Source organism: Ambystoma mexicanum, chromosome 1p (assembly GCF_040938575.1).
Source record: "Ambystoma mexicanum isolate Mex_15411 chromosome 1p, UKY_AmexF1_1, whole genome shotgun sequence".
Lineage (NCBI taxonomy): Eukaryota > Metazoa > Chordata > Amphibia > Caudata > Ambystomatidae > Ambystoma > Ambystoma mexicanum.
The window spans coordinates 1,381,265,049-1,381,292,658 of NC_090921.1; the positions used below are offsets into that span (position 1 = coordinate 1,381,265,049).

The following is a 27,610-nucleotide window of genomic DNA, read 5'->3' on the forward strand; positions in this document are numbered from 1 at the left end:
TGAACTCTCTTTTCACATTTCTGGGGACAAACACAAATCTGTAAAATCAGTGAAGACAGTGCACAACAGCCATGTCTGTGCATTTGGCTTGTGTTCGATCCCAGAGATCCTCTAGTGCTGTCCCCCAGCCAGCTCAACGTGCCCGGTTCCTCACACAAAAACGTACAGAAGCTGGGGTGGCTGCATGCAGGCTGGGGGGAGCTCTTACTAAGCGTCCGATATGGTCAGGTGGCGGGAGGCTGCGCTCCTTGGAGGCTTCAAAATGTGCAAACTTAGTTCGTCCCCGTGATCTTTAAAAACAATGTGACAAAGGTAAAGCAAGATGTGGGGTTGCAAAAAACTCCTCTAGAAGGAAAAGTTCGCTATGTGTAAACACTTATTCACTATCACTAAAAATCGGCCTAACTGATACACCAGTGTTGGTGAGAAAAAAAAAATCACAAACAATTTTCACCTACAACTGAGGCTTAGAAAGGCACTGAATATGTAATATGTAAGAAATCCTTTAAAATAAACTGTTTGAAATACCACAGTGGATTGCAAATGGAGATCAGTCTAAATTAAGATTCTCACTGGGATTTCATAAAAAGATGCAATTTACCCTAAACTCGCACTTTTTCCTCCCATCTAAAAATAGATCTAACAAACGCGTGAATGAAAAAAAGAATACCTTTTAATAAATTCTAATTAGTATGTTTCTCACTGCAAAAACTGCACATCTAGTACATTTGAGCTGGAAAAAGAGTGATTATCATCTCAATGCATTATAATGAATGCCAGGAAGGAGTGAATTATTCATCGTACGGGTGCCATTTATATCACAAGCTGAACCCGCACCTAAGGGAAAAAATCGAAAGGCAGAACAGTGGATTCCTTCACTTAGATGAACGTGGTCTGCACCATGACCTCCGACCCTCGGTCCAATGAAGAGTGTAAACCATTATTCATGTTTTCCGTATTTTTATTTAGAAATTAATTTGTGTCAAATTACACCAAGTATTTCTTTCCCAAATGCGCACTTGCAAGACACGTTCACCCATTGAGTTGTTACTGCGATTACAGTAGCTTAGATCCACGCTGTGGCTGAGAGGCAATGCCTTCTCCTCTGCCAGCCTGACAGAATGCCAATTGCGACGGTGTGAAAGCCTTCGCTTTTATTTTTATTATTATCAATAAAAGGATGTTGATAATTCTGTCTCTGAAAGCGAGCTCTGCTAATCAGACGACTCACTTTGATAAATGTTCCATGCAAAAAGCATAGTGTGCCATGTTTCTGGCTGTGGCTTTCTACTGGCATCCCCAGCCACTTGTATGCAGTGACAGCAGTTCATGCTCAATGGTCACATGTGCATTCCTGAACAGCTGCTGGAACACAAGGTTCCAAAAGGCAAAGTTGGCTTTTTAAAGTTCCAATAAGCAAATTTGGCTTTTTAACCGTCTACAACTCCTATTCAAATTCTTATAATCGTGTACCCAAGCAGCCTTTTGGTATGCCAATATCTAAATATAAGAAATGTCTAGTTATGAAATATTGACTACTGAGATTACATAATATTAAAGCCACAAGCATCTCAATTTCATTGCTGGTGAGGTGACTTCATGACAACGCTGTGTGTGTATTAACCATCTGGCCTGGGTTTACCCGCAACCATCATGTGCGACGCTGCCCAGGAAGCTTATGTATATTTCCCCTGAGGCGGGTTGACGCCTTCTTCCAGGAGACAGCAAACTACCCCCTCCAAACACACAGCCCCCAACCCCCAGGATGTCTTTTGGGAATCTGGGCTTCACTAACATGACAATAGCACCATGGTACTGATTAATGGAGTCCTTTTGAAGTAGGAAGACAGAGAAAGCAGGTGGAATTAGAGAAGCCCAGTGAAGAGATTTAGCCAAGAGAGGGGTTCCACCATTTTGGATTCTGTCAGGGCTCCTTAAACTTCCTGGCCCCTCCCCACTTCCTGAAGGCAAGGCACTCTGGACATGACATCCGAAGGCAAGAAACACTAGCTACAGCCACTTTGAATGGCCCTTGGGAAGAGGCTTGTTTTGGATCAATCCACTAATATTTTACCTTAAGTGGTTGGAAACCTCTCCTTATGGAATTCATGAAAGGACTCACCTTGAAATCTGTTGAGGATGCCGTCTAGTCTATTACAAAGGCGCCTGCCACAGAGCTGAAGACAGAAGGCTCCAAGGAAGAAGAATGTTCTTCACAATACTCACCTCAATTGCACATTTGTGAAAAAACTGATGAGTACCAATGACTCTCTGCTGCCTGTGCACTGGAAGCAGGATCCTGCTCACAGGAGGTAAAGTACCCCTTCAGGTGCCAAACAAACCTCTTGGAGAAAAGGTGTGGAATAAAGGGCTCACATTGTCCCTAGTGACCCTGGACTGGGCCTCCCAGTAACTCGAACCCCTTTTTACTGCCACAAGACATGTTCGAGCATGCTCTAATGACACAACAGGACCTGCAGTGCTGCATTTAGCACTCTAAGAACTTTGAATCACTTACCTGCTTCTTCAAGCTGTCTCGAGCCCAACTCTAAAAAGTTAACATTTTATAACCAATTGCATCAAGTTGACAAGACAAAGAATTTTGAAGCTAAACAACATAGCCCTTTGAATTGTCCACTGATATTTGCCTAAGAGGATAAAGGGGCTCAAGAGCCCAAAAGGAAGGAAAATGAGAAGAACTCTCGGGGAAAGGAATCCAACAACCCTAGCATGGGAATCTTGCATTCATGAACATTTGTTTATTTCATCACGTTTTATTACCAGAGAGACTGGGAACTTTACTGTTGATTGAAATCACACAGAACACTCGTTATTTTAATAAGAGATTATCCTTACACAGTTACTTCAGATTATTAGTGTTAGAGACAGAAGCAGGTCTTTGTACATGACAGTGACAGACTATTTCTGGACGTCCTGACAATTTCACTAGTTTTCTTTGAGGTAGGGAAAGTGTAATGTCTATTGCCTGCGATATCCATTCCCTATGATGTTGCATTGTACGCGCAACAGCATCCAGCATTCTAATTTGGAATGGCTTCAGGCGCGCAATGTGGTTGACGGTGCGGTTGACGGTTTATTCCGTTACTTTTCTTCCAGCAGACAGATGTGTGTCTCGGCGTCTTTTTGGCCTTAAATAAAGTTCTGTTTACTTTCTTATCCTTTGTGAACCCTGTCATTCACAAGTATAATTTGTGAATATCACTTCTCACACCATTCCAGTGGCGACAAGGATGGAGTAAAGGGAGACCCCAACACTGAGGTGTCCTTGGTGTATAACAGCGGGGGGCCACTCAACTACACTGCTGAGGGCTGAGGAGGATAGCAGAGATTCACTTCACTGTGTCTTATATCTGTCTGGTCGGGACACTAGTAGTGAGTGGATCAGGCCGCAAGGGCCATTCAAGTGACATCACCTTCCCTGTTCGGGACCTTGGTATGGGCTCCGTAGCTCGGCTTCTCCCTCTGAGCTCACTTCGGGGCCTGGGATAACGGTGTGTAATAAAACATCCCGCTATATCATATTCGCGCTGCTGGCATCTTACCATGAATTTTATAGTGGCACTGGTCTGATAGTCGATTGTGTGGTGTAGTAACTTCACCATAGCACCATAGGAGACCTAGCTTCCCTGCAGGAAGTATATTACTGATGTCTGCTATGTGAGAAGGTGGATACTTCCAACTTTGTTGACTAACGTTTCAACGTTGGAGGAGGTGCTCTAAGCGGCATACTCATGGAGCAGTGGAGACACCTGATGGCCAGAGGTTGAATTGCTCCTCATTGAAGGAACATCCTGCCTTTGAGCTTAGGTACGGCAGTTTCGTGGGGGGCAGTGGGAGGTCACTCCTGCACCCACATGACCAAAAGTTATCGGCAGTCTCATTGTACTGTATTGCACTTCAGGGATTGATAGAAGGGAGGCGGTGGGAGGTTGCTCCTGTCTTCATAAGTGACTGTTCTCACTGCAAGCGTTAACTCTAAGAATACCCATTTGCCACATGCCATTTTGTTTTTATTTTTGCAAGTATGCAGAATCTGGACCCTCCTCCCAAATATTTGGCAAATCCTGGAGAACCAAACATTCCATGGGAGGATTGGAAAGACCTTTTTAAATTTTACTTTGTTGCATCAGGCTTTGAAAGATTTTACGGTGATCTGAAGTTCTCTACCTTGATGTGTTGTGTCGGGGCAGAGGCTGTCAGCTCTTAGCTTTAGGGATACAGAGGCATTTTTCCAACCCTTTCTTATTTAATAAAAGTGTATACGCAAAAACATGCCACAATTGTGTCAGAACATTACTTCTGCACCCTTGCACCTTGTTTGAACACACAAAGGTGGATTGATGGGGGTGATCATTATGTTTTTCATTGATCTAGCTAAGCTGAGGATTTCAAAAGAAGTCCTGGAAAATGCGATCAAGTCTAGACTATGTTACATCCAGCTGAGCAAGCCCGTCCAAAAAGCTTCCAGGGGAGGGTTTGTTGTAAAGAGTTATTAGTGAATACTACGTGCATCCAACAATCCATTTTATACTGAATCAAAGGTCAGGCACTTAGTAGCTCAGCTCATGATCTCAAAGTGCACTGCAATCTCCAGTAATGGATGTACAACAAGGAGTGCACAAAATAATGCATACCATTGCGACTGTGTTCAGTAAATGCAGCACAGTTTGTCCAGGTCAAACATTAATGTATAAAGTCGGCATGCAGTGCTTTCCATCTGGGCACAGCTGGCATTATCTCCACTGTATTTAGCAACTGTATTGGAGGTCAGAATTGTTGATGTCCTAGTAATGTTCGGACAAACGACAATGGCACGGCGTGCTGCTCCCGTGAAAGCCTTCAAAGAAAGGGAGGACCAAAGTGTCAGAGAGGGAACAAAGAGAAAGAAGGAGAGAGCTCTGGAAGGGATAGAATGGTAGTAATAAAAGGTGGGTGAAAAAGAAAAAGGGGGCACAGAAAGGATGAAACAGAATCAAGGGCCCATGTGGCAGAGAAAAAGGGGGGGAAGCTCGGGACTGGAGGGACAAAGGAGGAGAAAGAAAAAACAAGTTCCACAATGGTGAGGGAGAAAGAGGAGCAAGAAGCTGAGGAATTCAGTTGCAGAAAGATACATTTGCTGTTACAAAATGAATGAAAAGGTAGGGAGAAAATGTTGCGAGCTCAGAAGTGTAGTGGGTGGTAGAAAAAAGTGCATGAGAGGAAAAGGAGAAGAAGATGCAGTGGAAGGGGGGGTGTGTGCAAGACTGGGGGCAGAGTGTCCAAATAATTGCACATGCATCATGAGCATCATGAGCAGTGAGATGGTGAAGCTCAAGAATACAAAGGAAGGGAGGAAGTTCAGGAACTGAGTGGGAGAAGGATTACAGTAATGAAAAAGAAGAGAGGACTTGCAAAAAAGGAGAACGCTCCCAAAGCGATTATAACAATGTATTCTTTGGAAAGGCAGTGGTTGTGACAGACACACAAACTCTGATACACTTATCAGGACAATTCTGTTTAGATTTTTTGAAAAGTGATGTACCACCCGTAAATACCTGCCTAGCCATGTTTAAATTTATTTTATTTATTTGTATATGGTTTACAAAGCCTTACACATTAATACAAAATTGTCAAATTCATAAAATTTACTAAATCATTCACAGCCGTTCTTACAACCGGTATGTGTGGCTGAAACTGTACCAGCCTTAGACGAGCGCATGTTAAACATACCTTTACAACGGGATCCTTTAGATTTAATAACGCACTCAATAGAAGAGATTGAAAACACAAATGATGACGTTCTAACTCATATGCCGGATAAGTCAAACCCTGACAAATTGTCTACTTTGAAGTAAGGTTTCCTTAGATCGTGGTTTACTCAACATCCCCAGTTGCACAAACAATTTACTACAGATTTCACACGACTAAAGGGGACTTTTAACCATGCACCAATCAGACAACAAACTGCTGAACGATCCCCAAAAACGACTTATTTTCTCTCACATTAGTTCCGGAAAGCATCTTTAAAGACTCAGACTGTACAATTTTAAATCGGTCAAGGATTCTTTTCATTTTTGCCTCTATACCTGGCACAATGGCTCTGTACAGATTGGAAGCAAATTGAATTTACAGAACAGTCAAGATTAGATTTTGTAGCACTTCATCTCCAATCAAGATTTATAATCTAATTTTAAATCAAACTGAAGCATTCCTGTCACAGGTTTGGCGGAATGATAAGTCCCCACTCCCCATTGGGCCAATTCTGGAATTTCCCATTCCCCATTGGGCCCAATCGGGAATGTTCGGCGGTAATAGCGCCGAAAATTGGCAAAATCGCAGCAGATTTGCTCAGAGCTGGGGATAAATCCGCCAAGCCTGTGATTTGGCGGATGCTTAAATGCGGCAGTAATAGTGTTACTGCCGCATTTAAGGGTTACCGCCAAACTCGTGATGAGGCCCATTGTCAGTTAACCTCATCCTAAAATTGCAATTGATAGAAAAGGACACTGCCTCCAATATAATGGCAATATTAACAAGAAAATGCCTGTAGGATACACATCCATATATGCACTGATGTAGGCATTAAGTGACATTTTGTCATATTGATTTGTCATCATCTTAATTTAATGGGTGATATCTAGTGGAAGTTGCATAGTATTGCACATGAAGTTTTCAAAGTTCGAAAAAGGACGTCAATAGGGCGTCACTGTAATGCTATACCTAGTGTGACGTACCCTGTACCCATGATCTCTCACACATAAAGGTCCCCCAGATTATTTGTTTCCGACAAGAGGGAGAGTGAGTTGTAAGCGTGGAGTGTAGGTAGAGGCCACGCATCCTATGCTTAACGCTGTCCTGCCTTTAAAATCGAACTACTGAACCCTCTGTGGCAAAGCCAGCGCAGGCCAGGGGTGCAGTGTTGTGCGCCGCATGTGTTACGCACTGCACAAAAGCGCTTCACAAGGAGAAATCTATGCTCTCTACCACTCGATCCCACCCTGATGCTGCTTCCATGGACGCTTGATACTCTAGGCCCCCAGGTAAGTGCAACAGCACATTCTCCTCTACCACCCTCCCACCATGCAATCTCACCGCTCGCCAACTTCCCATGGCTCCAAATCAAGCCACCCCCATTAGCCTGCCCCCCTCGCATCAATACAAAACTCTTGTCTCCAGCATCGCACTACAAGATCTTGGGAACCCCGCGTTGCTCCCACCGCCTGCCTCCCGTCCACACCAGTAAAAAGTTCCTCAGATTAACTCCACCCACCCCACACCTCTGCACAAAACAGCCATGATGCCCTGTTTGGTGCACCCAACCAACAAGCCCATCAAATGCTCACAGATAAATGCCAGATCAGTCCCAGCTCATGCCCCCGATATTCATGACCTCCTGACATCCAACTACCTAGACCTACTAGCCCTTACAGAGACTAGGCTGCACAGCTGCCGGCCCACTCTCTCAATCGTCATTCCCTCAGGCTATGCCATCCTAAGAAGTGACAAAACCTCCCAACAAAGGTCACACTGTTGCATTTACCTTCAAAAACACTTTTACCATCAGAATTGTTAGCACCAGCACAATTCCCAGCTGCAAATCCACAATCGCCAAATTCTTTCCCTCCCCCACCAGCACCATCTCCTTCCACCTCATTTACCACCTCCTCCAAGCCCCCAGCCCCATCAACTCCTTTGAGGAAGACCTCCTGCAAAGCATCAAGCCCAACGCCAGAATCATAATCCTAGGAGACCTTAACATAGGCCTCAATGACCCCACAGACTCCCACGCCTCCATCCTAGCCTCATCGCTCAATCAAACTGGCTTCAAACAATGGTCCCTTGAGCCACACACTCTTAAGGTTGCACCCTGGATTCGGTTGCCGACCCCAACTGCAATGTCACCAACCCCACTACGACACACTGCCCATGGTCTGACCATCACACCTTTTCCTTCGACATCCCCATCGGCAAACGTCCCGGCCCCTCCCACCCTGTGAAACGCAAAGGCTTGGCTTGCTGCACAAAAAATCCTAAACAAGGACAGCCTGGCCTTGTTCCTCTCTGTTCTTGAGAAACCACCCAGCACAGCGACCAACCCTGCAGCCCTCGTCAACCTCTACATCAATGCCATCGGCCAGGCGGTTGATACACTTGTCCCCCTCAAACAGCGCAAAGCCAAACGGACCCTAAAAAAGAACTCCTGGTTCACCCGAGCTCCTCGCCACCTGCGCCACAAAGCCTGCCGCAGAATCAGCCAGGAGGAAGTACCCTTCCACCACAACCAAAGCTTAATTCAGCCCCCTCGCCAAAGCGTACAAAAAAAGAGATCCTCACTGCTAAAGCAAACAGCTACAACATGAGAATTAACAATGCCAAATCCAGCTCTTGCAAGCTCTTCTTGAACCTGCGAGAGCTCGAGTAACCCACTGCTCCTCTGCCTGACCTGACCATGGACAACATCTGGTGCTCCAAAATTCAAGACTCCCTCACCAGAATAATCAGAACCACCAAGGAACAAAAATCCACCTCATACAACTAGCCATGTGCTCCAAACTACCCCAGCCCTCTCCAATCTGCCATATCCCCACTTTGACTTCCACACGGTCTGAGAACTTGAGGTTGGCAACATAACCAGAAGTCTAAAGCCATCCTGATGAAAAGGAGACGCCTGCCCGGCCCCATTCATCAAAGACTACCCCAAGACGCTCAGCCCAATCATCACAGCCATCATCAATTTCTTTTTCATCTCAAAAACTGTCCCTACCACCCTGAAGGAAGTCTGGGTTCTGTCCAATGGCCCTAGACCCCAGCATCCCCGCAAACGACCGTCCCATCACAATCGTGCCCTCATCCTCAGGATCCTTGACCGAGCCACCTACAACCAGGTACAACAATACCTTGAGAACAATCACATTCTGGGTATCCACCAGTCGGGATTCCGCCACAGACACGGAACTGAATCTGCCCTGCTCAATGTGAAAAATCAACTTCATGTCATTAAGGATGCCGGCAAACTTGCCCTACTTAACCATCAGACCACCTCTCCTCAACAGCAAACTTTTCACCATCAGCCAAAGAGTGGATCAGATCCTTGCTGTCGGACAGATCCTCCTGAGTCTTCATTGATCACCATGCTACCTCACCAATGCCAGTAACATGTGGAGTCCCCCAAGGCTCCTGCCTTTCCCCCACACTGCATAACATTTATACAAAACCGCTCTTCGATCACATCGGCATATCCAACACCAACTACGCCGACGATATCCAACTCCTTATCCCCCTGTCAGGCTCCTACAACCAAGATGCTGCAGCAATCAACACACTCTACGAAACTGTCCAAACCTGGATGGCAACCCACTTGCTATGCCTTACCAATGACAAAACTGAAATCCTCATTGTTGGTTCCCACTCCATGCTCTGAAACATAGGCCCAGCATACAAGGTGTTCCACATTGATGGTAACCTGATCCCCAAATCATCTGTATCCAAAACACTGGCTGTTTACCTTGACTCGACTCTTGAACACTTTCACCAGCTTATCTCCATTGCCTCATCTACTGCATACACTACCAAACTGCTCAATGCCAGCAAGCCCTTCCTCTCCACCCCAAACTGTCTTGCACAGGAGCCAAGCTGGATTGCTGCAATGCCCTATTTGCAGGAACTGCTGAGCGTAATATGAGCAAATTACAGACTATCCAAAACAATGCCCTACCTGCTGCCATGGGTCTATCCAAGCATAACCACATCACCGAAGCTAGAGGAGACGCTAACTGGCTTCCGATCCATGAGAGGATTACATTGAAAACCTTATCCATCATGCACAGATGCCTCTCCAACACTGCTCCAGTCCACCTCTCAAACCATGCAGAAAGATACACCCCCTTGTGCACACTCAGATCTGCGAACTGCCACCTAGTCAAAGTCCTCAGCATCAAACGCAAATCCGCTGTAGGCTCGAGCTTCTTGTCGAGGTTGCCAAACTATGGAACAACCTCCCCATTGACTTGAGAAAGGAGCCTTCATACTGGACAGTCAGAAAAAAACCTAAAGACCTGGCTATTCACTTAAAGCATCACGCTCCTAGACTCGATCATCGACCAACTTCGTCTCAGTGTACTGAAACTAGTATGCTTGACCTTCCATGTACCCTCTAACATCTCTCCCATCCCCTCTTCTTCTGCCGTTTCTTTCTACTGATCTATCAATGTAACAAGTGCCCAGATACCCAAGGGTTCAGCTCGCTGCAACAAATGCATTAATAAGTAAGTAAATGAGGTGTGAAAGATATATGCTTTTTCCCCAGGCACTTTCTGATATGATTTATGAAATGGCCCATATAAGGCTGGATGATTATCTTGCCTGCAGAGGTTGGAGCTGGAGCAGGAGCTCCCTCTCCCCACCCAGCTGCTGGAGCAGCCCCAAGCACTGCCTGGCCAAAGGTAAGCCTGGATGCTCCACCATTGGTATTAGGCACTGCCTTTACATCATATTGAAAATCGCTATTTTCATCTCCCAATTAAGCCCCTGAATCAGTGCTGCCTTTGTACCCATTCCTAGCCCATTGAGCATCCTGGGTTTAAAAACGAAGTCTACTACATCTAAATTCGAGTTGCTGTTGAAACTATTCTCTTCCAAAGCCCTCAGAAGCCTGACTGCCCCGTGATTGGCTGCCTCTAGCCTCTTAGCCTATTGGGGAGCACCGGCAGGCATAAACCGGCCCCTGACGAAGGCAACCGAAAAAGGCTCCTCCTGACTGAGCCTGACCGAGCTTGGACGTGCTCGTGTGCTCGGCAACACCGGCGTACAAAATTACTAAGGACATACTCTCTGCTCCCCCGCCTGCCTGCCTGTTACTTCGCGGATCGCTACTCCTGCCCTCTTCTCCCCATCCCGCATTCCACTGTGCACCCTCTGCAGCCCTCCCGGCACCCGCCTCCTCTCTTTCAGCTGATCGAAACCTGCGCCCGTATAATCCGCCCAGACATTTGAGCCCAGGGACTGCTGCCTTACCTGTACTATTCAGCCGCAAGCAAGACCGTCGCAGCACGGTACATGAGACCAGGCCCTCCTAAATACTACCTCTCACTACATGCGGCCCACGGCTAACAATGAACACGTTCATAGTCACAACCGCTTCTGCATCTGTGACGGGTGTATCCTCTTGCCACTCTGTACTGCCTTTAATGGTATCCCCCACAACGCCGGCGTTAGTATGCTTTAATGTCTGCCGCGCAATCGCCTATGACTGTACTACCTTGCCTGATTAACTGTGTACCTTGTTTGCATGTGGCCAGTACTCTTCTATGTTTGATTGCCTGCAGCTGCCTATGCATGGACTGCCCTGATGCTTAATGCAGGCACTGTTTAGTATGCGGCCAGTGCCTTCCCTTAGTGGCCCGCAACTGCTTCAGTCCATATTGATCGGCTGCATTGATTTGTTTGCACTACATAGCTAGTGTGAGGCTAGTACCTTCATATGCTTGCTTGCGCAATCTCATTTGCTTTTGCACGAGGCCAGCGCCTCCTATGTGGTTTTTGGATTGCATATCTATTTCTTTGTATTCTTGAATGAGGCTAGTGCCTCCCCATGTTTGACTGCCTTGCAACTGCCCGTGCCTGTATTGCCCTGATGTTTATTGCTGGCTCTGCTTAATTAGTAGGCAGCTAGTGCCACTGCATGCCTTGCCTTATTGACCCGCAACTGCTCGAGTCCTTACTGATATATTGCATTGATTTGTTTGCACTACACAGCTAGCTCAAGGCCACTGCCGCCATTCGCTTACCTGCCCTGCAATTGCCCCTCCCCTGCACTGATTGCATGCCCGACCTCTTGCCTAGAAGCCGCATTAGCATGAGACCTAGGACCTGAATGATCTGCATGCCCCAACCCGACCTTTGTTGGCTCATGCCTGCAGCATTGCTCCCCTAGTTACTGATTGATCGTGCATGTTAGCCGCCCTACTGGCCTGTATCTGTCTATGCCGGTACTGCTCTCTTACATCAACTAGTATGTTACTATTTTGAGTTTGAGGCCAGCGCCCCACCAAGTTTGCTGCCCCAACTGACCTGCAACTGCTATATGCCCTGGACGGATTGCATGTCTCACCCTTCTATCTGGTAACCAAACTCTACTCGAGGCCAGCGCGCTCAAGGACACTGCAAGTTCTGCTCGTTTTAGTCTATTCCGGGGCGACTCAGGCCCGTATGGACTGCTCACCCATCTTTAAGTGATAGTGCTAACTAACCAGCTCTCCAAGAAAGTTTCTGCCATCACAAACTAGCATGCTCCCCCTAGCCACCAGCCAGACTGCCTACCTTTCACTCATTATAATAGGTATCACACTATACAGCATGATACCACATCCACCACCCCCATGCACTCACCCAATCTCCACAACACGTCAACTACTAGATCACTCTCAGATATGAATGACACCCAACCACTAGGTAATCCTTGCCTAACCTCAGCTAGGAACTTACAACTCAGAGCTAGATCAGCCAAAATCTATGAGCCTCCCATCAGTTCTATTCCCACTACAACAAGACTAAGGACTATGCAACCCGGCCCGGCCAAACTAATCTAAACCCAAATACAGCTCGTAACTCTGACCTTAGGCCTCTAAATAGTCCAGCCAAGTATAGTAAACCTAAAAAGATACAAGTCCACCACCCTACCATAACTACCACGAGTCCTCAGATTAACAACGCCAGATCGTTAGTAGCACACGCTACAGAAATTGATGACCTGATCCTCAGAGAAGACTTTGACTTCCTCGCCATTACAGAGACATGGCTACACCGGGCAGCAGGCTCTAAGCTTATGCTAGCAGTCCCGGATAGCTACTCCATATTGAAACAAGACAGACTAAAATCTAGAGGAGGTGGTATTGCTATCATCTACAAATGCAGCCTCTCCATGAGATTAGCTACTCCTATTAATGTCCTCTCTTGTGAAATACTCTCTGTTAAAGTTCCACTCACTAACGCCCAAACCCTCAATATCCACTTGATTTACCTCCCCCCTGTAACATTCGATGAGGACATTAACACCATTTTGTCCAGCAACCTCAAAAGTTCCACACAAGTACTTATTCTTGGGGACCTCAACATTGGCCTTAACAACCCATCTGACCAGCTTGCTATTACTACCCTCAACACCCTTTCAGAAATAGGTTTCACCCAAAGAAGCAACGCACCTACCCACGATAAAGGTAGAATACTTGACTGGGTGGCCGACTACAATTATCAAGCCAACATCCTCTCTATCTCACCTTTAGCTTGGACTGACCACCACATTGTGTCATTCATGCTTTCTACCAATATACCCCCACCCCTGCCAGCTACCAGGTCTCCACCCACGCTAACCAGAAATAAAAAGAGTATTACTGTGGAGAGACTTATCCCGACCTTACTCCATACCCTCAACATGCTCCCTGACAATTCGGATCCCGAGACCTTGGTCGAAGAATACAATAAAATCATGTCCTCCTCGCTGGACCTGATTGCCCCCCTCAAACTCAGACCAAGTAAACCCAAAACGCACCTGAATAAATGGTTTACACCATTCCTCAAAAACCTAAGGCAGCAAAAAAGAAACTGCGAGGCCGCCTGGAAAAAACTACCATCAGCAGCCAATACACTTAAACTCACTTAACTCTCAGCCCTTTATAAAAAAAAGAGATATGCCTAGAAAAACGAATCTCTTTCAACACGCGCATATCCCAAGCCAAATCCAACATGAAGGAATTATTCTCTATCCTCAAAGAAATAGAGACTCCTACAGCACCACTTGACACGTGCATCAAAGACAAAAAATGGTGTTAAGAGATCCAAAACGCACTAGCCAATAACATTTCCTCTCTACAAAACAAACTCTCCTGCAAAAGAGCCTCCTTAAACGATCCCCCCTATCCAAACCAACCGAGAGTACCACAGCTAATGAATCTACCCGATTTAACTTCACCAAAGTCTCCATTCTTGAAGTGGAAAGAATCATTTTGTCACTGAAACCTAACTGTCAGGATGATCTGTGCCCCGCACAGCTCATCAAGGATGCCGCCCGAGACCTCTCCCCGTTCATCACAAAGCTAATTAATGCGTCCTTTTCCACTGGCACTATCCCCACTAATCTTAAACAATCCTGGGTACTTCCACTCCTAAAAAAAACCACCCTTGACCATCCACGCCAACCAACTATAGACCGATCACGACCGTACCCTTTCTCCTAGAAATCTTGGATAAGGTTTCCTACATACAAATCCAGAAGCACTTGGAAGCACGCCATCTATTAGGAGCGAGACAATCAGGCTTCTGTCCCCCAACATGGAACCGAGACAGCACTCATAGACCTTAAGACCCAAGTCGATGAGCTCAGAGATAACGGTAAAGCCGCCCTACTCCTCCTCCTAGACCTCTCGGCTGCATTCGACCTGGTCGACCATACTATCCTATGCACCCACCTTAACACAGCCACTCATTTCTCCGATGATGCCATTATCTGGATCAGATCCTTCCTAAACGGCAGAACCATGAGGGTTTTCTCGCCCACAGCAGCAGCAGACCCTATACCTATCCCCTGTGGCGTGCCACAGGGCTCATGTGTCTCGCCCACATTGTACAACATTTTTACCAAGTCCCTTTTCGATGATCTGGATCATCTCGGTATCACATATACTAATTATGCAGATGATACCCAGATCCTCTTCCAGCTTTCTGGGGATTATGAAAAGGATTTGGCCTTGGAGAATAGAGTGTACATCATCCAGGCATGGATGGCCACACACGGACTATGCCTCAATGATGACAAAACTGAACTCATCATCCTGTGCACCACCTCTAGCCTAAAGAAACTAGGTCCTGTCTATTCCTCATTCATAATCGATGGTAACAGTATCAAAGTAGGAGAAGAGCTAAAAACGTTGGGTTTTTACCTGGACTCAAACCTCTCATTCACTAAACAGGTTAATTCCTTAGCATCCTCTACGGCCTACACGTGTAAACTTATCCGCACAGCTAAACCATTTCTCTCCGATATTAGCTGCACGACCCTAGCCAGAGCCCTCATCTTGTTTCGCCTGGACTACTGTAACGCCCTCTATCAAGGGTCTACCAAAGCTATCACCAGAAAAATCCCAACCTTTCAAAATAATGCCCTCAGAGCGGCATTAGGTATCTCCAGAAGAGACCACATCTCTGCGAGTAGCCGTCGAATAACGTGCTCCCAATCAATGACAATATTCTCTTAAAAACTCTGTCACTTACTCACAAATCTCTTAACAACGCTGTGCCCATCTACCTGGTCGACAGATTCCACAGACAGACTTCCTTGAGACCCTCCAGAACAGTCTACAAAGATTGCCTCTCTATTCCTAACTTCAATCGCTCCATAATAGGTGGCAACAGCTTCCCGGTGAAAGCAGCCAAACTGTGGAACTCCCTACCTCCCACTCTGAGAACGGACCTTCCCTACCAAAACTTCCGGACTAACGCTATCCTATGGCTGAAAGCGAATGATCATTAAATACAACAAGCAAACAGGTTTTACTGCGAGGAGCACCGCCCCTCCACACCACTGTTTATTTGTGCATACCTTATCTTACCTACACTTATATATACCACCAATGCCAGTAAGTTGTTTGCTTGCTCCTGTACTTTATTTTTATATATAGTGTACTTTTACTTGTATGTATGTATATAATTACGCTGTTGTAACTAAGCTTCGCATATACATGTAACTGCGCCCTGTTACCTGAGGGTATGTTTGCGTATTATAAATAATAAAACAAACAAACAAACAAGGCACCTGTACACAAGTGTTTCAAGGTGCCACAAGACAAGGGAGGGAAGACAGAGGGAAGACAAGACAAACAACCCTACTAGTTCTTGTGTCATTTGGATCATGGAAGTGCGACAACAAGAAGTGTAGGGGGGAAGTGAGAGGGGGAAGTGCAATCAGGGCAGCTTGGCTCTGAGTACGTGCAGCCAGGGTGCGCGGCTCCGATTAAGTGCAAGGAAACAATGCTGCTGTAGGGGTTACAGTTAGAGCACAAAAGTGTGGTGTAGGACAGAAATCAGTGCAAGGAAGACTGGTCATGGAGAAGCCTGGAAACCAGTGAGACACCGAGGGTACCAACCAAACCAGTCAACGCAGCAGACAGGTAAGTTAGTAAGGAAGTGAGAGAGAGAAGGCAGAGGAAGAAATGAGGGTTTTGAGCTGCTTCCGGAACTTCAAGTGGTCCGGCTCATGTCTGAGATGCCATTCCAGAGGGAGGCACCTGCAGAGGAGAGAGATCTACCCCCCCACCTCCCCAACCTCCACTCTCTGCCTTGAGACCCTCAGAGTTGGAGGTAGCTAAACTAAGGGCTCTAGAGGGAAGGTATTTCGGAAGAGTGAGTTTGATGCAATGTGGGCCCTGGCCCCAGTGGACGATGCACAGGGTCTTTAACTTGATCCTGCAGCCACCAGGAGCCAGTGGAGAGATTTCAGTGTTGGCGGAATAGAGTTCCTAGGCCTGTGGTCAAGGATACGTCTTTCAGTCCTGTTCTGGATTAGTTGCAGGGGGGGGAGTGTAGAGATAAGCAGATTGAGAAAGAGGATGTTGCAGTAGTCCAGCCTGGAGAGAACCAGTGCTCTGGAGACAGTAAACTTCTGGGGGAAAGTGAGAAAACCTCTCTGGGGTGCAGCTTGAAGCGGGCCTCTTTGGCAAGGTCCGTGGGGGTCGAGGAGAGAGTGGAGTCGAAGATGACACCAAGGCTTTTTGCCTCACAGGAAGGTGATGGTAGAGGGCCCAAAGGGGGCGGCCAGAGTGAGAAAGGAAAAGCGGGAGCAGAGGTCCCAATGAGAAGCATATGATATGATATGATACGTCATTTATAATGTGCCTGTACACAAGTGTTTCTAGGCGTGACAAGACAAGTGAGGGAAGAAAGAGGGTGGACGGGACAAACGATCTTGCTAAGCCTTGTGTCATTCCGATTGTACAAGTGTGACAGCACCAAGTGTAGGGGAAGGGAGAAGGGGAAGTATCAGGCAGAGGGAAGGAGGAAGTGCAATCAGGGCAGCGATGCTGTGAGTAAGTGCAGCCAGTGCAGCGCAGCTCTGGGTAAGTACAAGGAGGAAGGGGACTGTAGATGTTGCAGTTAGAGCACCTAAGTGTGTGCTAGGCCCGGAGGCAGTGCAAGAGAGACTGATCATGGAGGAGCCTAGTACCCAGTGAGACTCTGAGGGTATCCATGCAACCAGTTGGCACCGCAGACCGTTGGCCAGCAGGAGAGGGAAAGAGAAAGCAGAGGAGAAAAAGAAAGTCTTGAGCTTCTTCCAGAACATCAGGTGGTCAGGCTCAAGTTTGAGAGGGGCAGGGAGGCCATTCCAGAGGGAGTCACCTGCACAGGACAGAGATCTACCTCCCTCCCCACACCCCCCACTCTCTTCCTGGAGAACCATCAGCCCCTCAGAGAGTTTGAGGTAGCTGAGGGAAGGGCTTGAGAAGGAAGGTATTTTTGAAGAGAGAGTTGGATGTAGTGCAGACCCTAGCCCCAGAAAGCCTTGTGGACGATGCAGAGGGTCTTGAACTTGATCCTTGAAGCCACCGGGAGCCAGTGGAGAGATTTCAGGGCTGAGAGATGTGGTCCCTGGGCTTGAGGCCAAGAATAAGTCTCACAGTCCTATTCTGAATTAGTTGAAGCGGGCAAAGGCAGACTGAGGAAGAGGCTGTGCAGTAGTCCAGCCAGGCGAGAACCAGAGCTCTGGAGAGATTGAGTTTCTGGGGGAAGGTGGGTAAAGAGATAATGCTTCTGAGAGGTGTAGCTGAAAGTGGGCCTTCTAGGCAAGGTCTGTGATATGAGGAGAGAAGGAGACAAATATCACACCAAGGTTTTTTGCCTCACAGGAGGGTGCAGCAAGGGCGTCCAATGAGGGCGGCCAGAGTGTTTGACCTGCAGGTCGCAAGTACGAATCCCTGCAAACTCAGATTTTCATCCTTCCGAGGTTTATAAATGAGTACCAAATTTTGATTGGGTAATATTAGTAATGTATGTAAATGTGTCCGAAGTAAAGCACTTTAGATTAAAGCGCTAAAAAAACACTTCAACCTAGTTTACTGTCATGCCAGGTTTCCCCACTTCTACAACACTTTGTTCCGGTGTATTCTTGCCAGAACAGAACCAATGGTTATCAATGCTCTTGTTCTGGTATTGTGCCAGCCAAGATATACTACTGCAGTTCACTGTGCGGGTATACGCTCCCTCCCGAAAAGAACCAATTGGCACAAAGTTCCAAAACCTGGTATACTCCCTTGCCAGGCCCAACTACTACCTCCAAGTACTTCTGTAGTAAGGGTCAACCTCAAAGGTTTTAGCAATGTCTTCTGCTTCACAAAATCAGATGAAGGATTCTCTTGAGGGGGCACAAGAATCACACTGGTGCTATTTACTACACCTAAGTGTTTGCCACATGCAAGACAGGTAATGCTTCCTTCATCCTGAACCTATCAGAAGGGCAGCCCTCCTGCCAATCTTGCTAAGTATGACCGACCCCCTGTGCGCTTTGATCCTAGAGTTATAGTGTGTTTCGTATAGAGTGACTTAGTGACTAGACCTCATACGACAAAATGATTAACAAATTGTACAAGTAATTGGCGCTCGCCATAACAAATTATTGAAAATGTATTCTATCCAATATTCTCGATTTATTGTGGTCCACTCTTGGAAAAACAGCCATAAAAGTGGACCTCAATAAACCGAGAATATTGTATACAATTCATTTCCAATAATTTGTTGAGGCAAGCGCCAATTACTTGTACAATTTATTAATCCTCCTTCCAATCACGTTCTACCTTTGTATTATTAACCAAATGCGGATTACAACTCGTCCTCTTCTTCACAGTTCTTTTGCTTTGGAAATGTGGGATTAAGACATTCTCTACATCTGGGCAATATTTTTCATACACTCTTATGTTCAGTTATCTTCTTTTGACTTAGGCAACCCTGGTTGTTTGCCAATTGCCTAAGTGTGTGTCCCTTTTGGCTTTGGCAATGATGTTTGGGTTCCCTTCTTGAGATATTGCCCCTTTGTGTGGTTGGCTGCTATTATCACCCACTATATAGCAATCATCTCCTTCAGATGGGATCTTTGGAGTCTCTGTCTACCAACTGCTTTGGTTTAGATCAGCTGGGTATGTCATAATCAATAATTGGTACTTTGTTTTACATTAGTTCGAAATTCAATAGTGAGTCTGGATTTGTGCAGCGAGTAACCATGGGGCGCTCCAGTGTCACTATATAACAGTGAACCCACCAGTGGTGTGCGTGTCAGTGTACCTCACTGCTCCCTGTCCGTCTGGTTCACTTCTCCGGCAAGGCAATCTCTCCTGCATGGTTTCCCGCATCTCAGACCCCGTCTGTCTACCCCAGTGATCCAGTTCTCGCTGATATGTCACTTCGGGGAAAGTTACAAAAAGGTGTGCTTTCCACTGCCCAACCTCTGCAGCTGAAGCCTCCCCAGCGTCTGGGTGCTCGCCTGCCACCGCTGAACGTGTCACTTTGGGGAAAGTTACAAGAAGGTGCGCTTTCCACTGTCCGACCTCTGCAGCTGAAATCTCAAGCCCATATGACCCTCTCAGGACCGGCATCCACTGCTCATGCAACTCCTGGGTCTTCCACACCTTGATCTAATGGCCTGTACCTGAGGGGGCCTTCTATGCCTCTCAGTCATCCCCAGGTGTGGGTCATTGATGTTAATGGGCCGCACTTTGCAACCCTGTGCCTCTGCAGCCCTCTTCTACGTCCCAGGACTCTGGAACTTTAAGTCCCTAACACAAAATTTAATTTCCCCCCACAATATTTTCCCCATCAAGTTCCTATTTCTCCTTAAGCATATTCCTCCAAGGAGTATCACAAGGATATAAAGATATATTTGTTTTTTTTTCAAAGGTTTGAGATGTTTCTAGTTTCAGATTGGTAGTTTTTTAAAGACCTCTCTGCAAGCTTTTTCTGAGACTCATAGTATGTCCTAGTTCTGGGAGTGTTATCGTTTTTGTAAGAGCTTTTCTCACCCTTAATACTTGACCAGTTCTAATTGTCTTTACTCACATTCTTGTAATTAACTTTAGGTTGTACCCATTCTCTTTGACAACATGTCAATACATGTACTGGCATTAAAGACATTCCCTTCCTGAAGGTAGACAAATACTGTGTCTTATCCCATGAAGTCCTCCTGTTTCCCAGGGGCCCTTCTCTCAGTTGATACTCTCGGCTAACGCCACCCCCAGGATCAGGAAGTGTCAACCTTTCCCTGTCCACCTGACAGGAGACTTTAGGTTGGGTTTTCAGGAGTGGGTAATAGCACTGGGACAAGGAAACAATACCGCAAGCTACGAACACACGTCTGAGGCTACTCTACAATAGCATTGAGACGCGCGGAGCCGCGGAATGCGTGGTCTATAAATAGATCATGTCACGTTCAGCGCATGGAGCGAGCAAGGGCTTCAGCGCTGGACGGCCATGTTGGAAGTAGTACGGAATGTAAGCCCCGTTGAGACAAGGACAAGGAGGTCCAAAAGGGGCGTGATCTGAAGTTCATGACACTATGGAGCATATTGTCTATTTGGGGTTTTCACTCTACTCCAAATCAAGGCCAACAAACATCATGGCTAGATTAAAGGCTAAGCTAGTGCACCTCACCGCCCAGATGTGGAATATCTACACCATATTGTAATTTTAACATTAAACCTGTGATAAAATATTACAAGGGAAAGATTATTCCTACCTTACTACATGGATTGGAGGTACTAAATATTCCACACAAATTCACACTAAATAAATTAGAGGGATACCTTTGGAAAAGAACTTTACACCTCCATTTTTGCATACCGATTACATTAATTTGTATATAATTTGGACTTCAATTCCTTGATTCTATTAACTTATATAAGAGATTGATGCTGTTTAATAGGATTTTGAACCCTCCCAATAAATCCTTGTATGAAGATTTGCAAGAAGTTTGTCTGACCGGGTCAGCTCCTGTGCTTTCCAAACTATACAAAGAATTTCCGATTGACTTGGAGAAGATGAACTCCGATATTGAAGATCTAAGCAGCAACCCTAATAAGATAAAATCTAAAGTCGTTCTTTAGGATTGGATCACGCAACATGACAACTTACAGAAATATAAACCGCATGACCATTATTAATATATACAAAGAAAACGGAATAGTTTACCGCATTATTTAACTATCTTTCCATGCAGAAGAGTCATCATGACATTTTTTTGTGGTTTTGGCAGAACATATTTTGCACACTAGATGCCTTGGAGGCATTCTGCGCAGGCACACAATTTGACAACTTTGCAAATAATTTGGCAAAAGATAAAATGAGACGCGTCTCCTGCTTGAATGTGTAGAGACCAAGGGCCTCATTAGGACACCGGCACTAAACCATGGTGCTATTAGCACCATGGTCCACGCCGGAGTCCACCATGGCGGAATGGGGAATTACCACCCCATTCCGAGGATGGTGGGGCAGTAATTCCCCATGCCGCCATGGCCCCTCCCCATTCCCATTTTTGCCCCATAGGGCTCAATGGGAATGGGGAAGGCGCTAATTACGGTACTGCAAATTGCGGTACCGTAATTAGCACCAAGGTCCCTTTGCGGGTCCCTAATTTAATGGCTGGTAAAACCAGCCGTTAAGGTCGGGTCCTGCAAAGGGACCTCGTAATTAGGCGCTAAGTATTTAACGGCGCCGCAGCCTTTTACGGCGCCGTTAAACACTTAGCGCTTGGGTCATAATGAGGCCCCTAGTCTGTCAGACGACACTGGTTGGAAAAATGTATCCCCAATTTAAATATAAGCAATAACAACATGTTGAGGGGCTGTCTTCTAGCCAGTAACCAAAAGTCTCTTATTCTTGCACAATGTGTTAGGTGAAACATATATATTGGGTCATTAAATTTTATTTTAGATGTGATTATTATCATGCGATAGGAATTGCATGATATCGTAGTATGAATTATATAATTTTACATAGGTCAAGATTTTAACTGTGAATGATTTGGTAAATTGGATGAATTTGACAATACTGTATTAATGTGAACGTTTTTGTGAACCATATCACAATAAATACCTGCCTACCCATAGTGGAGCTCAAGCAATTAATCTCTGAAGAAAACATCCTCCTAGCAGTGCACTTGCTCTGTGTTGGCCTGGTTGGATCTTTGCATTATGACACCCTTAAAAACTCACTGATCCCATAATTTAAAGGTTCTGAAAAACTCCCCAGCCAATTAGACACCCATCCCCTGCCACACCAGTAATCTACATTAGGTACTTTTCGAAGAGAGTGCCATATTTAAGGTTCTGGTGCTGCTGAAAAAATGCTTTTTAGGAGCGTCCTGTGTCTAGTTGGCATACCGGATTCTACCACACTGTCTAGTGCTATGCACAGCATGCTTGCAGTCACAGATTATCTTCAGGCATTTTTCTCCACCAGAGTAGTTATTTCTTCAAATTGATTTATCGTGTTCTATGTGTACTCACATTTGATGCCACTAAGCTTCTTGTATCTTCTCGTGTTTTCGCCTGACTCTTCTACTGCTCTAGCCTTTTCTTCTATCATCTAGCCTATCAGCTAGCCTGCCTGCGATCAATGTACAGCTCCTCCATTTGGCTTCTCTGCGGTTTATCTCCTCGAAATTTTATTTCCCCATGTCTGCCCTCTTTAGGCTGGCTCTCTTTTGAATCCCATCTATTAGTTAACTTTCCTTGAATGTTTTTAAGGCCTAGCTCTTGCCCATCTTTCCTCCCTCATCACTTTTTACTCCCCCCCCACTCACTCCCTCTGCTTTCAATGTCTTTGGGCCTCATTACACGGATGGCGGTGGACCAAGGTGCTATTAGCACCTTGGTCCATGCCGGTAAAATACCGGCACCGCCTTGGTGGAAAGGGGAATTACCGCCCTATTCCAAGGTTGGTGGGGCGGTAATTCCCCCTTCCCCCATTGCCCTTCCCCATTCCCATTTTTGCCCCATAGGGCTCTATGGGAATGGGGAAGGCGCTAATTACGGTGCCGTAAAATTGCGGTACCGTAATTAGCTCCCTGGTCCCTTTGCGGGTTGGTTTTTAACACCTGCAAAAAGCAGGCGTTAAATTCCCCAACCCGCAAAGGGACCTCGTAGTAGGGCGGTAAGGGTTTACCGGTACCGGTACCGGTAAACCCTTACTGCCTACCGTGTAATGAGGCCCTTTTTCTTTTATCTGTTTCCCTTCTTTGATGTGCTTCAGCTCGCTTTTGTTCTTTTTGCTTGCACCTAAACTCTGGAATGCACTCGCTCTTCCCCTCTGCTCTCAGTCCTCTCCATCTCTTTAAATCTCGTTTTAAGGAGCATCTCCTTTCTGTTTAATTGCTCTGTTATTATACATACTTTTTGTACCGGTTGGTCTTCTTGTAAAGCGCTTTGGCCTAGAGCGCTATATGAAAAATAAAATACAAAATACACATTAAATAAAGCTTTTTTCCCCGAACAAGTGTCCCTCAATCCGTTGCTTGATTCAGGCATGGTCTAAAAACCTGTCTCATCAACAGTGTCCTCCATTTATTTTATTTGTATTTATTTATTTTATTTGTTCATTTATATACTCTGTGGTATCTGGGCGCATTATACAGGGTTACACATTGAATTTGTGACAGACAAAAAAGCAGTACATAGGTTTGTTACAGAAATCTTGTATTTAAGGAAGTTAACATATATAAGTATAAACCAGGATTGTGTGATACCGTTACAATGCCTCCTGAGTAAGGAGTCAATTTTTAGCATTGTTCCTAAAGCAAGAGAATGATGTTCAGTTCTTAGGGCTATGGACAAGGAGCTCCAAGTTTCACAGCTAGTGCCGGGAAGCTACTGCCCCCCACTTTCTGTAGCTTGAATCTAGATACTATGAGGCAATGTTGTTGTGTGGATCTAGTGGGTCGGCTGGAGATATTTCTAGTGAATTTGCAAGCCAAATATTTGGGGGCTGAGTTAGATGGGCATTTATGGGTAAGTGGTAAGGCGTTAAATGCAATTCTATATTTGACTGAGAGCCAATGTACATTACGTCTTGTCAATGAAATATGGTGAGTTCTAGGCATATGTAAGGCAGTTCTAAGCGGGTTGTTTTGGAGTTTTTGTAGTTTTCTGTAGGTTTCTCATATTGGTTCTTTGGTATAAGCCATTACAATAATCCAATTTAGAGTGGGAGAGGGGAAGCAAGAAGGAAGAAGTGCAGGTTCTGTGACCACAGGGTTTAAAATCCCTGACGCTGAGAAGCCGGAGCCTCCAGCATCACTGCTGCAGCAACAACAGACATGATACACACTCTGCATGCGCGGTACAGGGAAGCTAATCCTGCCACACATGCAGCCTGTACACGTAATAGCTGCGTCCATGATTAAAGCAGTCACTGCCACAGGAAGGCTCTGTCGGATCCTGTCCTGCCTCTGGGGACTAGTGCCGATACTACAGGTCCACTGATGGCACCAGCGGTGGTATAACTTTCAGGTATGTACCCCTGGGTTGTGGCTATGATGGAATCATGACAACTTCCCATTTGTGTCTCCCACACTTCCTACAATGCAGATCACTTTGGGTATGATGCAATAAAGCAAAGACCACTTGTCACAAAAACATGCTTGCTTTTATCCAATCCCCTGTGGGCTTTTGCCTATAAAAGCGGGAGGGTCCCCCACACCTCCTTAGACTAATTTTGGACCGTCAAGAAGAATTCATTTGGACCTCTTTTGGGAGAGTTGATCTTTTCAGAGCCCTCCACCATTAAAATGAAGATTAAGTGTTCAAGGTATAGGCAAGCTCTGCTCCCTAACTACTCCCATGCACATTGTGGGTGACCTGCTGCTGGGGTAAGACGGGATTATCTGCCAGCTACATTGGTATCCAGGACATCACTGCAGGTGAAGGATCCCCTGCAGGTGTTTGGCCGCCGCCCCCATGTTGGCAGAATGAGAACAAGGACGTAATCTTGTCCCTAAGCTCCCAGATTGTGAATGAAAGCATCCCGAGGCTCAGAACTGCCGGGATCCCCATTTTCCACCATCAAACCGCTTTGAGCCATAGCCAAACCATGTCTGACACCCTTCAAAACAACAAAACTCTCCCGCTCTTTAATCTGCTCGGCTGCATACTCGAACCAGTTTGCTGCTAAACTGCGCCAGCTGAGTGAGTCATTGCCTCAGCTCAAACAAGAAGCTTGCTGCTGCGGTAGGACTTCGAATCACAAAGTCTCGACCAAGCGTCTTGAGCCATCAGCATCTTTGTCTTCGACCCGTGCTCGAACTTCGAACCAACCCTGATGACCCAATGGACCCACTCTATTAGAATGCTGCATCTAACTACCTCGTGCCTTGCTTTCAACCAGACTAGATGCCTAATTCCCCATCTGAATCACCACGACTCGCTGCATCCGAATCGGATTCGAACTGCTCACACAAAAAGCTCAAAACCCCTCTAGGCAATGTTAAACTGCCAAGAATAGGTTACGGTACTGTTTGGAAGGCCCAGCCTCTGGGTCCATTTGTTGGGACTTTAGAGATTGATTAAGCCCTTTTTTGCACCTTTTGTCACCAAGAAGCATATCTTTTTGAACATTGTGGAGATTGATTTCCTTTTTCCTCCCTGCTATGTTTATATTCTGAACTTTTATATCTTCATTTACAGCGGTGGATTTTTGTTGTGTTTTCTAGTCCGGTTTTTAGTGTATATTGGCGTGCTTAATTAAGGTATTTATATTTTTATAGAAACCTTATTGGACAATCTTTTGTTTGGGACTGTTGTACTATTGCTATTTGGGTGCTAGCGTTTACCATTCACACCCCTCTTAAGTGTATAGACCTCCCGCTGCCACTTTTAACACCAAAATGGCAGACGCAATCTCCTCTTCTGAGGGAGTTGTGATAGCAGCCATGCTGGATGCCTTGACAGGGGAAACAGAGGAGTGCTCTTTCATGACGATGCGAGGCACCAGCCTTCCGAACCTATGAACTGTGCAGGCACCCACCACCATCACCACCATGGCTTCCAGTGTCTTCCTTCCAAAGCGCCCCGCAGACAATCTTGTTTTCTGCCTGCAGTGAGGCCCCCTTCTGGACACAAATGCTGCAATGCTCCTTATACAGCCGGTAAGATAGCTCAGCGGGTTGAGCACTCGCTACTGCGATCTGAGCGTGACCTGCAGGTCGCAGGTTCGAATCCCGGAAAGGCCAACTCAGCCTTTCATCCTTCCGAGGTCGATAAATGAGTAGCAATTTCGGTTGGGTGATATTGTATGTAAATATGTGCTCTGTAAAGCGCTTTGGATTATGCAATAACACATCATTATCCTTACACAAAACGCCTAAAAGCTCATGTACAAAGAGGCCAGAGTACTTACAGCAATCTTGTATTTTCCTTCTCGCACCGAGTGACCATGCCCCACCCCACTCTCTTTCAGAGAATCTGGAAACCAAGCAAAAGGCAGCAGTGTGCTGTATACATCCTAAAAACATAATAAGATGAGGTTGGGAGGTGCACGTGGCTTTGACAACGTGTCATCGATCCATACTCATCTTATCAGTGGTTATGTTTGGCAGTCGGCATTGTGCTGTGTTTACACCCAAAGATTTTTTTGAAACTTTTTCATACCACAGAATCACCACAAGAAGGAAATCCATTTACATGAAATGCACCTTACATCTGCACAGCAATGCTCTATTACACTGTGTTGCATTTATAGAAGTGTTTACAATTCGGTTTCATAGAATGCTAGGTTCTTAATATATATGGGTCATGTCCCTCCATATTTTTCAGTAAATTTGACTGTGTCGCAAATTCTTAGGCCTAGAGCTTGGACACACTTTTGGGACTGGTAGGCATTACATTAAATGCTAAATGAACAATAAGTTCTTCAAAAACCTTGGCTTGGAAGGTTTGGTCTAACTTGGCGACATCTCATAGTGGTGAACAATGAAAGTAGTTGGTACAATCAGTGCATTAAGTCCATGGAGTCGCGCCTCACCAGGTCTGGGGTTTAGCCAAGTACAAGACCCCTTGCAAAATAGTATAAGGTATAAGTAGCCTGGAAAGAGACTGCGCCTGATTTTTGCAAAATATTTTTATTTCTCATAAAATTGCCCTATAAAGTTGATGACACGTGTTTCGGTCCTCCAAGGACCTTTTTCAAATCAGGGCTATTGATTAGTCTTAACATTATATAGTCATAAAAAAGACAAAAAATGTTATTTCTAACATCCATGCACTTTTGTGTTTATGTATTTTATCAACAAAAAAAATGTTCTTTCAATGAATACTTAATTTCAATATCTATATTATCACTTTATTTTTGGATATATTCACATGTCTACCAATGTGACTATTTGCTTATGTTTTCATTTTTTGTCTTTTTTATGACTATATAATGTTAAGACTAATCAATAGCCCTGATTTGAAAAAGGTCCTTGGAGGACCGAAACATGTGTCATCAACTTTATAGGGCAATTTTCTGAGAAATAAAAATATTTTGCAAAAATCAGGCGCTGTCTCTTTCCAGGTTACTTATACCTTATACTAAATGAAAAATAATC

General features: G+C 45.5%; 1 protein-coding gene across 7 annotated transcripts in view; it reads right to left on the reverse strand.

Annotated features, from left to right (window-relative positions):
• PHKB (phosphorylase kinase regulatory subunit beta) overlaps positions 1-27,610 on the reverse strand; it is a 2,092,963-nt gene that overhangs the window by 1,521,560 nt on the left and 543,793 nt on the right. The gene's annotated exons all lie outside the window — the stretch shown is intronic.